General features: G+C 38.1%; 1 long non-coding RNA gene across 2 annotated transcripts; it reads left to right on the forward strand.

Annotated features, from left to right (window-relative positions):
- The first annotated feature begins 8,880 nt into the window (after positions 1-8,880).
- On the forward strand, positions 8,881-14,645 carry LOC130895078 (uncharacterized). 2 transcript variants are annotated; one of them, XR_009059430.1, is made up of 3 exons: positions 8,881-8,909; positions 8,978-9,106; positions 12,025-12,163. It is a non-coding gene; the product is annotated as an uncharacterized LOC130895078 (long non-coding RNA). The 2 variants fall into 2 exon arrangements; XR_009059429.1 differs by having other exon boundaries at positions 8,978-14,645.
- Positions 14,646-15,025: the final 380 nt, after the last annotated feature.

Consider the following 15,025-nt stretch of genomic DNA (forward strand, 5'->3'; position numbering starts at 1 on the left):
TTCTTCTCTATCATCTTCTTCATCTACATTGTCGTCTACGAAATCGGGGTCAATATTTTGATACATTCCAAATGTATCATGAAGAGTGTCTTTTCCATCCTTGGTTTCAACGAATCGGTCATAATTGTCATATGCCATACCTGCTGCAAGATTCTTATCTTTATTAATAACCTCTGGACATATTCCGGTTCGTGAAATTGTTGAAAACGTTGCTTCTGTTTCTAGCTCTTCGATTGCGGTGTAACTTATACAATGACCGAAACGATTTATTATATCGATAACCTTACGACTGCTCGTGATACTTTTTAAAGTTATGCCTAAGCAGATGTGTTTCGAGGTCTTAATGTTTCCATTGTGAGTCATATATACCAAGTCACAAAGATGATACATAATGTTGAAAAGTATCGCAATTCCGCCGCTTACGATTGTAACTTCCAAGAATAGATGAGAAAAAATCGGAAACCATGGGTGGTGTTGAAGATTCACCAGTTCACCAGTTAAAAAATCAGGTAATTTTTTTCTTTTTATGCCCAAAATTTCCGCTCGCAAAATGGCTACGGCTTCTTGCAATATATCTTGGTCCTTCAAGTGGGCAAATAACGAATCGTCAATTGTTGAAATGCCTTTAGGGGCAACAACTTTTTTTTTGTTACATACCAAAATTTGAATTTTATCAGCAAATTTTTTGTAAATCTTTTCTTCCAAGTAATGCGTTGTAAATATTGATGTTGCATCAGAGCCTCCACTTAAATCTTTAAACATTTCGAGATACTTACTCTTTATGCAAATAACTTAGAAAATAACAACGTCCTCCATTAATTACATTTTCCTCAATTAAATGACAAATTTCTGTATAAACTGTTGCATGTATTTCTCGGTGAATGTGCCATGAAGTACGGACAGGACTTTTGACGAGTGATCTCTTCTGGTTTCTGAAATTTTGTCGACAAACATCATGATAGTATATTTGACAAGAGGGAATACTTTGTATTTTGACTAAAGTTTCATTGTAAATTTCGGTATCTAGCTTCAATTTTGATAAAATACAAATTCTTCTTTCTCTGAAATGCGTAATGGTTCATTTTTAGACCGGTTTTGCTTCTTTTTTTTGTTACAAAAAAAACAAAAGTTTGGGTTTGTTGAAACAGCAGGATCGGAAGTCTGAACAGTTGATGCTTTCACTAAAACTTCAGATGTTCCTTCCTCCAACGGCTGTTCTGCTTCAGCCTCAATTTCTTTTCCAGCTTCTTCTGTTTCAGTAACACTCACATCTTCTACCAGGGAATCATGTGCGACATTATCACTAATTATTAAGTTATCAGATGATGTACATGGTTGTTGAATTCCAGACGAAGACGTACTGGGCTGTGAAGGAAGTTTTTTTTGAACATCTGTCGAAAAAAATTTCCTTTTCAGTGCTGTAAATGTCTTATAACAACTACTATGATATGCAGCGTCAAACATTTCGTCCGGTAAAATAATATCTTTATACTTTAAGTCATGCAATTTCCTTAACCTCAAAATTTTTCGGCATTTTGACATGGTTTCTTCAGAAAATAATATTAATTTATCAGTTTTTACGGCACAACAAAATACACACTTCAATTTCTCTTTTTCATTCGACATTATGTAAAATAAATTAATTCAATGAACGCAAAATTAACGAAAATAAATAAAGCAACACTTTATATTTTATTACATTCACAAACACGAAGCATTTGGATGGGAGTTCACAACTATACTAAAAACATCTGACAAAAACCGTTAGGGTAGGAACTTAACAGAGCCCTCTCAGGTATAAATTTTGAATTCTTTGAATGCTAATAACTATCAAAGAAAATACTGTAGGCTAGAATGAGTACAATAGTAATACATAGGGGAAAAAAGATAGCTACATAGACAGTCTATGCATACATCTCTGACCGTGTAGTGACTAAGTTTTGTTATCTGCTGGAGTGTGTACTCAATGAAAACGTCTGCTGTGGCGAATATAGGTTTTTAAGACCCTATTAAACAAAATATATCAATGGCAGATCTGGTCAACTACTTTGAAAATTTTATTTTTTTTAGTACTTTTATACCTGTCTGCCATAATGTTTAACGCGTGATAATGATCTGCCATTGTTATTTTTCGATAATAATAATAATATATTTTTAAATTTCTAAACGGCAGACGTGGTCAAATGAATTTAAAATTTGCTAAAAATCACTACCTGTCTTACCTGAGCGCCCGCCGCGTCCACCACTCTGGGCTTAGTGAGTCCCCATCTCATGTATGGTAGGTATAGGGGTCTCAATGTACAAAAGCCCAGGTCTGGTCAAATACATACAGGTAGCTTTTCACTGGCTCTTAGACTATATATGCTTCCTCACTCACTTATATTTTCGGTATGTTTGAAAGATTATTCTGGATTTACTTCAAAATAACCAGAACCATTGGTATTTGTGAACCTAAAACGAAAATAATTCAATTTTATGTTCTTTTGCTATTTGATAATTTCATTACTAGTGTTGAAATATCATGTTCATAATCTGATCCACTTTCATTATGCAAATCAGGCTCTGCGTTCTCGAAAACGTTGAAAAAGACATAATTGCAAAAGTTGAAAATTGATGTTTACAAGTATATATGGATTAATGGACTAAGCCTTATAGTTTTTTTAGAGCACAATTGAATAAGAGTTTATTCAGTAGATAAAAATACTATCGAATTAAAATAACCTACATTTTCAACAGTAATAGTAATAAACAGATATTTTAAGCACTATTAACTGATAAAATACGAAGTAATTCATATATAGGGTGATTCATTAAGAATGTCCAATCTCTGAACTGTAGATTGTAGACATCAAAATATGATGATTCTGCTTAACATGCCTTATGCAAATATTGCTAGTTTCCGAGATACGGGGGTGTTCAAAGTTTAAATTTTGATTTTCGCAATAATTTTTAATGTTTTCACAATTTCTCTTTGAAAATTGGCAATTTTACGTTTTTTGGCATGAGGAATCATAATTTGCACTCTAATTCAGCATTGCGCTAGTTACACCAATTTTCGTCCTGTTCTGCGCACTTCCAAAACGCCGCCATATTGCCAATCATATGTTGTTGTTTTGGTGGTAGTAACCTATACAAGTGCCGCAGAGCTACTTGCGGATTTTTATTGTAAATCTTACTGACCGAATAGAATTGTAATAATAGTCAGTATTCGTCAATATGACGTAAAAAATACAGATACAATACAGTTTTAAAAAATATTGACTTTTAATTTACGATTGAGTTATGAATTGTGCAAGTGCGAACGCTTACATTAAATGCAATTGAAAATTGATTGACAATATGCCGGGATGCTCTGTTGGTAGATGTCATAACTGGAATGGGAACACAAAAAATCAAAATATTTAGTATTTCCCATTTCCCAAAGATAGTGATACTCAACAAAAATGGATTAATGCTTGCAATACCGACAAGGAAATTAACCTCAAAAATGGTTTGGAAATGATTGTCTTATTTCTAAAATACATTGCATTAATTTTGTTTTGGCATTATCAATTATGAGTGTTGATTTAATAAATTATAATAAATTGCAGGACGGATCTGTACACGCCACTTTACGCCGGATTTTTTTTGAGGATACCAGTTACTTGAATAGTATAAGCGATAAGCCTATTTTAAAGGGGTCAAGGGCAGTAAAGCGCAAAACATAGCCTCTTCTGTCAATTCCTACTCGCTTGCTCCGCGCGCAGACCCTGGTAACTTAGTAGGATGATTCAACCGAGATCGGGTACCCAACCCCGGTGGAGGGAGATCGCTACTAAGGCTGAAGCGAGAGGGATATGTCTTAAGGCAAAGTAGCATGGGAAGTAAAACGGAAGAAATAGTACCCCAGGTGAGTACCGGCAACGGCAGTCTCACCACCGATTCCGATCGGGTAAAAGCCCCGGTGGTCGGTGCAGGCCCCACGGATTCTGGGGGGGGGCAGTCACATGCGAAAACGACAGGAGATGATAAGAAGTCCGGTGGATACGGCTGGAAGGAGAATACAGACCCTTCGGTGAGGAGATCGTCACTTGCGAGAACTCCACCCGCACGCAGAAAAGGATCCATAGGTGTTAACACTGGTGTCGTCTTAAATGAAGCTGCTACTGAAACAGTAACGAAAGGAGGCTCGTCGCCCACAACGAAGATAAAAGAGCCAGAGGTCTTCGAAGAGTTACCTCCCTGGATGACAGGATGGCAGGCTATGATGGCACTTTTGGAGGAACAGCAAAGAATACTTCTGACTCTGGACAAGGCAATCCAAACAATGAGTAACGCACTACCGAAGAATGCACCGATGGCAATCAAGGATTCCATGGCAAAGGCACTGGAATACATGGGTGGTCTAAAGTACAACGGAGGAGCCTTGAGAAAGTCTCAAGAAATTTTCAAGAAAGAGTTGTCCAAAGTAAACCAGCCGACGATGAGGACTCGACTGATGAGCAGTGAGTCACAGCAACGAACGCCGCAGAAAAAGAGGGGTGCCTCGGAGACTCCTGAAGGCGGTGCCTTTAAGCGAGGAAAGAGGAGAAGTGTTGCGCACGTTACGGACTCGGCGTTACCTGCGGGCGAAGCAACAGCCGACGAAGACTGGACTCTCGTCACAAGCAAAAGAAAGAAGACTCCACATAACGCAAAAGTGCAGGCAAAGGGCCCAAATAGAAGAAATACCGCAGTACTGATCAAGCCAACCGAAAGCATCACATACTCGGATGTGCTAAAAGCCCTCCGGACTACAGTCAAACAAGAAGAGAACGCAACGGAGGTCAAATGTATAAGAAAGACAGCAGATGGGCATGTACTGGTTGAACTGAGCCAAGGTACACAAGGCAGAAGCACGTTCCGAGAGAGAATCCAGGAAGTAATAGGAAAAGATCTCTCTGTTAGAGACCTGGTTCCGAAAACAACCGTTGAAGTCAGAGACCTCGATTCACTCACCACGATGGACGAAGTCAAAGATGCTGTAATTCGAGCAGTGGGGCAGACAGGCGAACTTAGAATACGTATATCCAAACCGAATCATAGAGAAATACGTACAGCCACAGTGGAATTGGACGAGGGAGCCGCTAATGCTCTTCTTCACAAAGGAAGGTTGCTGGTGGGATGTGTATACTGCCAAGTAAAGCTGCACACGACCGTTGCACGGTGTTATAAATGCCAAGGGTATGGTCACACATCCAAAAACTGCAACGGCCCTGACAGAAGTGCTCTATGCTGGAGGTGCGGCAAGCCCGGGCACAAAGCAGCTAACTGTAAGGACCAGCCGGAATGCTGTCTTTGTAAAGAGTTAGGTACGACGGCCGATGGCTTAAGACACTCAACTGGATCCTACAAATGTAAAGTGTACCGAGATGCAGCAAAAAAGGCGAAAGAGAAGAAATCCCGGAATGCTTAAAGTAGTCCAAGGTAATTTGAACAGGAGCCGGCTAGCCCACGAACTGCTGCCACAAATAGTATCCGAACTACAAGCCAACGTCGTCATCATCAGCGAACCATTTCGCCGCAGGGAAAACTCCTTCTGGTTCCAGAACGATACCAATACAGCTGCCTTATGGGTACCGAACTCGAACGGCCTAAAAGTTGAACAACATGGTAAAGGCGAGGACCAAGTATGGGCAACTATAAATGATGTGACATATGTTAGTGTGTATTTGTCCCCCAACGTCGACGCACAAGAACTCCATCAAAAATTGCAAAACCTCGAGGACGAACTCAGAGCACTTCCGAACAAGGTCATAATGGCAGGAGACTTCAATGCCCGAGCAACCGAATGGGGAATGCCGCACACCAATACAAGGGGAAGGCTCATACTTGAGATGGCAGCGAGACTCAATCTCCTGGTGGTCAACACAGGATCTACAACCACATACAGAAGGCCCGGGTGGGGTGAATCCATTCCAGACATTACCTTTGCATCAGAGATGGTAGCTGGCAGAGTCCACGAATGGAAAGTCACGGAGGAACTTACGGGAAGCGATCACCAGTATATCGTCTTCGACGTAATGGCTAGTATAAGACGGAGGGTACTCACAGAAGAAAGCCCACGATGGAACGCCAGAAAATTAGATCGAGCCAAATTTGAGACAGCCCTAAGAAATGCCAATGCTCAGCCTGCCGATGTCCCAGCCGTCCAAAGCGAGAGAAAGAGAACAGAGGCCGTGGTTCATAGAACTATGAACATCATACAGACAGCATGCAATGCCTCAATGCCCCGAGTCAAAAGAAGACCCCCACGAAGATCTGTTTACTGGTGGAACGAGGAAATTGCCGAGCTACGAACAGCCTGTATCCGATCGAGACGAATCGCCCAGAGATCCCGCAATAGGGCAGACGCAGAAGCACTAACGGAGGAGTACAAAGCAGCAAAAAAGGACCTGCGAAAGGCCATCAGCAGCAGCAAACACAAATGCTGGAAAGAGCTTTGTCAAGAAGTGAACAATGACCCCTGGGGTACTGGTTACAAGATTGTAACAAAAAGACTGGGAACGGCGACCACAGCTCCAACCGACACGCACCTGATGGAGCGAATAGTAGAAGGCCTATTCCCAACACATCCACCAAGGGAAAAGCTAGAATACGCCATTGACCCAACAGAAGTAATCCCATTCAGCCAAGATGATCTAAAGAAAGCAGTAGCCCTTCTAAAACCAAACAAGGCTCCGGGACCAGACGGGATCCCCACCGAAGCTCTTAAAGCCGTCGCAAACTGCGAACCAGAAATGCTACTTCGCATGTACAATGAATGTCTAAGAACAGGAACATTCAGTGCCCGATGGAAGAAAGCAAAGCTGGTCCTGATCAGCAAAGGTAAAGGCGACCCTAACTCACCTTCAGCTTATAGACCCCTGAGTATGCTGGATACCGCAGGCAAGCTTATGGAGATGCTGATCAAGCCGAGAATCACCGAAGCCATAGAAGAAGCAGGTAACCTCTCCGATAGACAGTACGGCTTTAGACCCAAAAGATCGACTGTGGGGGCCATACAAGAGGTTATAAAAGCAGTAGAGGAGACAAGGATACCGTGTCACGCAGCCCGACCCCTTGCCTTGCTAGTTACCCTAGACGTGAAGAATGCTTTCAACTCAGCCAGATGGGAGGACATACTAAGCACACTGCGAAACACGTTTCAGATACCGAGGTACCTTTTGCGTTTGCTAGATGACTACTTTCAGGACAGACTCCTACTGTACACGACGGAAGAAGGGCAGAGAACAAAACGGCTGTCTGCTGGTGTGGCTCAAGGTTCGATATTGGGTCCTGATCTCTGGAACGCCCTTTACGACAGTCTTTTGAAGATTCAGATGCCGCAGAAGTCATTCCTGGTGGGGTACGCTGACGACATCGCCGCCGTCATCACTGCTCGCAACTTAGAGCTCGCCGAAATCAAGTTGAACGAGTTGATGCGACGAGTTAATGGGTGGATGCACGAACATGGCTTGGAGCTGGCACTGCCAAAGACGGAGATTGTCCTTCTAACGAGAAAGAGGATTCCCACATTAGTGACCATCCACGTCAACCAGGAGGAAATACAAACAAAAAGTACCGCCAAGTACCTCGGAGTTACCCTGGACACGAAGCTGTGTTACTGGGAACATATAAGAAGAGTCACCGACAAGGCAGCCGAAAGGACTAACTCGCTCGGTAGGTTGATGAGTAACTTGGGAGGACCCTCGTATGAAAGGCGAAAGTTGCTGATGGCCACGACCCACTCCATCCTCCTGTACGGAGCAGAGATATGGGCAGATGCACTCCTGGTGAAGAAGTACAGAAAGCGGATGGCCAGCGTCCAACGCAGGGGTGCCCTAAGGATATGTTCCTCATATTGCACGGTGTCAGAGGCAGCAGTGCTCGCAGTAGCTGGAGTAATCCCAATCGACCTTCTCGCTATCGAACGTAAGCGAGTGTACGAGAGGAGCGGCGAGGTGGGAAGAACACAGGCCGCCAAGGAGGAGAGAATCCGCACCATGGCAGCATGGCAGGAACGCTGGGACAATGAGCGAAATGGGAGGTGGACCCACAGGCTGATAGGGCAGGTCGCTCCCTGGATCGAACGAGCCCATGGTAATGTCGATTTCTACCTGACACAGTTTCTCACAGGGCACGGCTACTTCAGACGATACCTGTACCGAATGGGGAAGCTGGAGACGCCGAACTGCAAGTACTGCGGAGTTCCAGATGATGCAGAGCACACCTTCTTTGCTTGTGGGCGATTTGAGGAGGAAAGAGTGGCAGTAGTCAGGACACTGGGTCCAGTCACACCAGAAAACGTGATCCGGCTCATGCTCATGGGCACACAACAGTGGGGTGTCGTTGCTGCGTACACCACATCAGTACTGCAGCAAAAGAAGTCGGACGGCTGCCTGGAAAACGACTAACAACTGAATATCCGAACTCCTAATCTCTGTCTCAACAGAGGAAGGGAGAGGTAGGAAACAAGAAAAACGAGATGAAGAAAAGACAGCCCGTCACCGGCGAAGATTATGTGTTAAACGGTTCCACGGTGGCAATAGGGCGGTTCAGGGGGGCCTCTTGTCCTAGTGCGTGTACTGGCTACGCCCCCGAGAAAAAAAAAAAAAAAAAAAAAGCCTATTTTAAAGCTAAAGAAAAATGCTGTCCCCACTTTGTACTTGACTGAACCTTCATGGTATTTATTATTGAAAATGGAAATTGATATACCAAATTATTTAGCATATTGTAAAAATAAAAATATTGTATAATTTCAGTGAAGCGAACCGAGGTAGAAAACAAAGTGTTTGTGAAAGTGAAAATGATTTTAGAAGTTCACAAAAGAGAGCACGTAGCTCTAGTTTTTCAAATTGCATTAATAGACAAGAAAATAATGTTTTACTAGATGTAACAAATCAGAGTTTGTGAGTAAAATTTTAAAATAACTTAGCACTTCCATGACAGATTTAAAAATCAATAAATTTTTTTGCAGAGTTTCCTCAGATATTAGTCCAACTTTTGATAAAAATAATGATTCCAATGATTCTTCTATAGGAATACAAAGTACTGAAAATATCGACAGAGATAATCCTACAGTCCAATATGAGGCTAATAACAATGTGTAAGTTTACAGCATACAGATTGAAATATATTTTATACTGCTTAATTTTTTGTGGTTGTTTGAAATAATCTATAAATTATCTGTGAAATTGGGGACCAGTAACACGAGTAAAATTATTTTCGACATTAATAATTTTTAATAAGTAATAGAAGTTTCTATTAACATTTGTTTTTAGATCACAGGAATTGTATAACGCTGATTCACTTGAATGCAACATCCCTAGGTATATTTTGATATACTTTTTTGTATTATGAGATTGTTACATAATGAGAAAAGTTGTGAACTATATTAATTTTCTTTTATTCCAGAACTGAAATGTTAATGAATAAGTTAGGGGATTTGAAGAGACAAAATGATGAATTACAGAAAAAGTTGGAACTGAAAGATATTGAAATGCGAGAACAGCATAAACTATTCCAAATACAATTAAAAGACAAATTACATGAAATTTTATCTCCAATATTTACACCTGGCCAGATAAGGAAGTTGTTACATCCTAAACAAAAAAATGTAAAGTGGTCCAGCGAAGACATTGCCTCGGCCATAGCTTTAAAAAGTGTTAGCTCTAAGGGTTATAGATATTTGCGGAAAAAAGGCTACCCACTGCCACTGGGTTAAGTACGTTGAGAAAAAGGGCTGCTAAAGTGAACATTGACGAGGGAATTGTGAATCAATTTTATTGTCTATGAAAGACAAAGCAAAAAACATGTCAGCACGAGAAAAAATTTGTGTTTTATGTTTTGATGAAATTCATATATCTCAAAACATTGAGATTGACAAAAAAAAAGAAAAACGCGTTGGGCCTCATAAGACTGTTCAAGTTGGAATGGTCCGAGGCTTATTTTCGAACTGGAAACAACCGATCTACTTTCCTTATGACCAACCTCTATCAGACGATATAGTTTTAGACGTGATAGAAGATCTTCATGAAGCTGGCTATACTGTATGTGCTTTAACAACTGACATGGGCCCAAGTAACTTGGGTCTTTGGAACTCTTTAAAAATCAATCAAGATAGTGAAGAAAATTGTCACTTTACTCACCCATGTGACGATTCACTGAAAGTCTTTGTTTTCGCAGATGCCCCGCATCTGTTAAAACTCATTCGAAGCAACTTATTTGATAGTGGCTTTAACATAAACGGTAAATTGATAACAAAAGATAGTTTGGAAAGATTAGTCGCTGTTAATAACAAAGACTACAAAATTGCTTATAAACTAGAGCAAAAACATTTGGATGTGAAAGGGTCGGAACGACAAAAAGTGTCTTTCGCTGCTCGTGTCTTCTCCAATACAACTGCTGAGGCTGTAAGGTATTGTGGCATTAATGGCTATTTGGATAAACCAGGCAATGAATGCACTGACTATGAGGAGTGTGCGGATATGTTATCATTGGGAAATAGCTGATTTGATGTGATGAACTCTAAAAGAAAAAAAAAAGGAATAATTGTTTCAAATACGTCTTTACAGCAATTATTACCTTATTTGCAAGAGAAATATGGACAACAATTTGAGGTTTCTTATATTATGACGAGAAGATTAAATCAAGAAGTCTTGGAAAATTTCTTTTCCTATTTACGAGCAATGGGCGCAGCTCACGATAAGCCTTCGTCATTACAGTTCAAATATCGCTTTAGAACAGGGATTCCCAAACCATTTTAGGCAAGAGACCCCTTTTCCTAACTGAACTGATACCTCAGACCTCCGTAATTACTTTACAATTAATTAAAAAATTGTATCTCTATTTTTTTTCTATTGATACAAAATACTTACCAATTTAGAAACTTTGCGGTTGGTTAAGTGAACTTGATATTCTTTAGTCATCAAAATTTATCAAAATAAATACAATAAATATCAAGTGGAATTAATAATTATTAATACAAGTTACGTAAGAATACTTGAGTAGGAATTGTTTTTCGAAAAAACATTTAAGTCGCAGAGTAAAGTAAAAAAAATGAAAAATTCAGTGCGATGGATGAATCTGGTGACTTTCTACCAATCTAGCTAATTTCTTTTTAATATTGGTGAGTTGTAGCCTTAAATCGCCACGTTCGTTGATTTTCAAACGACCTTTGTTTTGTCAAAATGTTTGTAACCACGCTGAAGCCTTTTTCGACGAGGTAAGTTGATGAAAAAGCGATAAGGTATTTTTCACATTATTCCACAATGCAGGATAATGTGTTTTAATGTTGCGTTGCAACCAGAATTTCTGATAGTTTTGATTGAACTTCTCCTTAACCTCCTCGTCTGTGCTGACGGTAATCATATGATTTTTTGCACGTTAAATGAAAAAAAGGTAGAAGTTCGAAAGATTTTTGCGATTTCAGAGTGGAGCACAGCGAGGCTGAATTTTTTTTGGAAAAGAGCATACATTACGTATATTGTCCTTTCGATTCGATTTTTTAGAAGCTCTGTACGTCTTTTTTGCCCGAGAAACCTACAGTATTATCATTCAAGTTCCGACGAAATTGAAAAGGCAAGTGCAAGCGCGTCCTATAGTCAAATATCCGGAGCATTTTTGGACTTCAACTTTATCATAATCTCGTTCGGGTTAAATTGCGTATATGCGCCTAAAACAGTGCAAGTCAAAACATGCCTGAAAGATTTATAGGCTTGAACACATTATATTCATCTTCTACGAACGTGTGCACGCTTATCGATTGATAAGTTTTTTTAAAAGTACAAGAATGATACTTCCTACTAAAATATTAGTCATTCTCATAACAAGTCGGTACCTCTAGAACAAGTATCTAAAAAAATTTAAATAAGAACTCGGGTTAAATAATACGGGCCGATTTTTAGACGTCGTCGACCCCCAAAAACAGTTTTCGCTTATGTCGACCCCTTGGAAACCGATATGGACCACAAGGGGTCAATATCGACCACTTTGGGAATCTCTGCTTTAGATGGTACGTTTTAGGTAAACATAATGAAGATATGATAATTGAAAAGTGTAATGTTGAAAATGATGAAGATGCGACGTTGGTTGATATTGAGGATGCTCAGTTACATTTTGATACTTCGATGGGTTCAGTAGACGAAATTATTAACGCAGGAGAAGACGATGAAGAGGTTGACTTTGTGCTTAGTACAAATGATCCAGGTATATTACTCAATGTTTAATCATAATATCCTTGTATGGTTTGTTATCAACCATATTAAACAGTTTCGACTGGAGGAATTTGAAATTATAATTATCTATAAATTCACAGTCGTATTAAAACTAATTATATGAAGTTAGAATTATCGTAAGTACATAGTACGTGAAAACGTGAAACATATTTAAGTAAAGTTATTTTTTATACAACCAGTAATCGTGTTTTACTTATATGTATTTATTTAAACGTTCAAGTTGTTATTGATATTAATTATTCTACAGAATGCAGCTGCGTGTATTACGATTTTTTAATGTTCATTTTAAATTTCATTTTTAAAATAACATTATTTTTTCTTAGATGATGATGATGCATCGATTGACGCTCAAGAGTTAGTTGAGCAAATTATCGAACAAGAAGGTCTCGTCTATGTAGCTGGATACGTTGCTCATAGGTTTCGAACTAAATATCCTTTCCTTGGTAAACCTACTGAAACTATGCCTCTTACCGATCCTCCTACCTGGATAGCCCATATTTCTCGAGGAAAACTACTTTATCCTAGCCAAAACTTGTTGAATGCCTCTTATGTGTTAGAAATTATTTTTAATGAGTTTCACGGTAATTTTTTTATCGAACGAAGATCTTATTTTCACCAAACTTGCTAAGAAAGTCAACGATAAAACGCCAATTGAGTTTAAAACGCTTTAATGTGCCTAGCTAGGACTAGAACGTATATTAGGTTGAAAGAATTAAATAAATTGAGACAGCAATCAAACCCAAAAATTCGATCACACGCGAGAATTGCAGCAACACGAAAACACATAACTTGATCAATTTTATCAGTTTTGTCGATACTCAAATGTTTCTCTGTTGATAATTTTATTTATTACTTAGTTGTTGTAATAAAAAATTGTTTGCAAAAGTCTAAAACGTATATGAATTTATTCTCACTCCACAAAAAAACCAATTATTTTTATGTGTAGATCTTTAACAGAATAACAGAAACCTATCTATATAATTTTTACACAAACACATATTTATTTTGTTCATTTTATTTACAATAGTTTCAGTTATATCATCTTAAAACATTTAATTCAGATTCAAATTTTATATTTTCTTAGTTCAAACATTGATCCACACGATAAAAAAAATAAACATATTAAATGAATGTAATTGCATCTTCATAGCATCCAGTATCCAATTTCGCGCAAAGTCATGTGATTGGCTGAATTTCCAACATGGCGGCATTTTGGAAGTTTTTTTCATTGGTCGTGCGCAAGAACACACCTTGTCTCTATTACACCATGGGCTAAACTTACAACTAAAATAATAAAAAGATATTAAAAAGCGTTAAATTCTACAAAAAAAAGTTACTCTTCTTTGATTCGTGTAACTCAATCGGTTATCGAGTTATTCGATTTATTTGCTTCTAAAAAGTTCAATAAATTTCAATTTTTTCATAAAAAATTTTTATTATTCCTTAAATATGTAACAATAACAAATTTGTAAACAAAAATAAAAAACTTCGAAGCAAATGCTCAAAATGCCCACCATTTACTTCAATACACTTTATGATCCGCTTTCGTAAAGATCTCTTAATTTTCGAAAGTACAGTGAAAATTTATAAACATTTTCAATTTTAACATTCTGTCAATATGTTAAAAAAATAATTATATAGATGAAAAAATCCTGCATAGGATCCGTGTTCGATTGTTTTAACAAATTCAATTGTTAAAAAAGACACAAAAAAGTAGGCAATGTCCTTCTTGATGGTATATCAAAAATGAAAAATAACACGTAAACAAAATACTGCGAAAAAACTCCAGTACGCTCATTTTCTAAGTAAATGATTACATTTTTAAAGAACAAGCAGACAATTAATTTTTTCACAAAGTGCGCTTTTATTTTCATTACTTAAGAAAGAAAACTTGAAATGTTAAATATATTGCCTTTTATCTTTTCCACAACATGTTCATTCTGAAATATTTATCAATAATTACTGATAGCTTTAGCCAAATTTATCATGAATTGTGTTCCTCTGCGAAATGTATACATTATTTATTTCCAGTGAAATTGACATGTACAATACATTTCACTATCCACCCTTTGCAAGAGGGAATACGTATAGAATCTTAAAAAAATTTAATTCTTTTTTCATGAATATCTTGTAAAACTTTTCAAAAATATAGATCCAAAAGATTAAGTCAAAATTCCTATTCCTTCGCAAGTTATAAGCGGTTTAGTAAGTGCCTTTCGTTAGTTAAGAGATATAAGCTGTTTTCTCGCGGTTAAATTGGTTTAACCGAGTTCAAATAATTTTGAAACCAAGCAAGTGATGACGTCACATTGAAACTGGTTCAAAATAATTTGAAACAAAACTGATCCTCGTTTTAAAATAGAGATATGCGCATTATGTCAAAAAAATGTCAATAAAATGTTTAGATTATATACATTTGTTATTATTTATTTCAATTCCTTGACTTCAATGACAAAAATTATTTTATTTTTAAATTAATATGGAGCAAATCGAGCAACTATTACTGTTAATAATTAACAGGCCTTCAATAATTGTAAGGACTAGTTTGATATGACGGTTTATTGAAGAAAAGGTAGTTAATAAAAGTATTGTTTAAAGTAAGAAATATTGTATGATTTGATAAACTTGGAGTGATAATTTTCTTAATAACTCTTTAGATGTGACTTTACCATCAAGCACTAAAAGTACTAGCGAGCCGCCTTTGAGTGGTGAGCAAGCTTTAAGTGGTGAGACAACTACAACTACTTCTCACCAAAGCACGCTGTGAATGTTTGAAGTTCAATGACGAA

Source organism: Diorhabda carinulata, chromosome 6 (genome assembly GCF_026250575.1).
Source record: "Diorhabda carinulata isolate Delta chromosome 6, icDioCari1.1, whole genome shotgun sequence".
NCBI lineage: Eukaryota > Metazoa > Arthropoda > Insecta > Coleoptera > Chrysomelidae > Diorhabda > Diorhabda carinulata.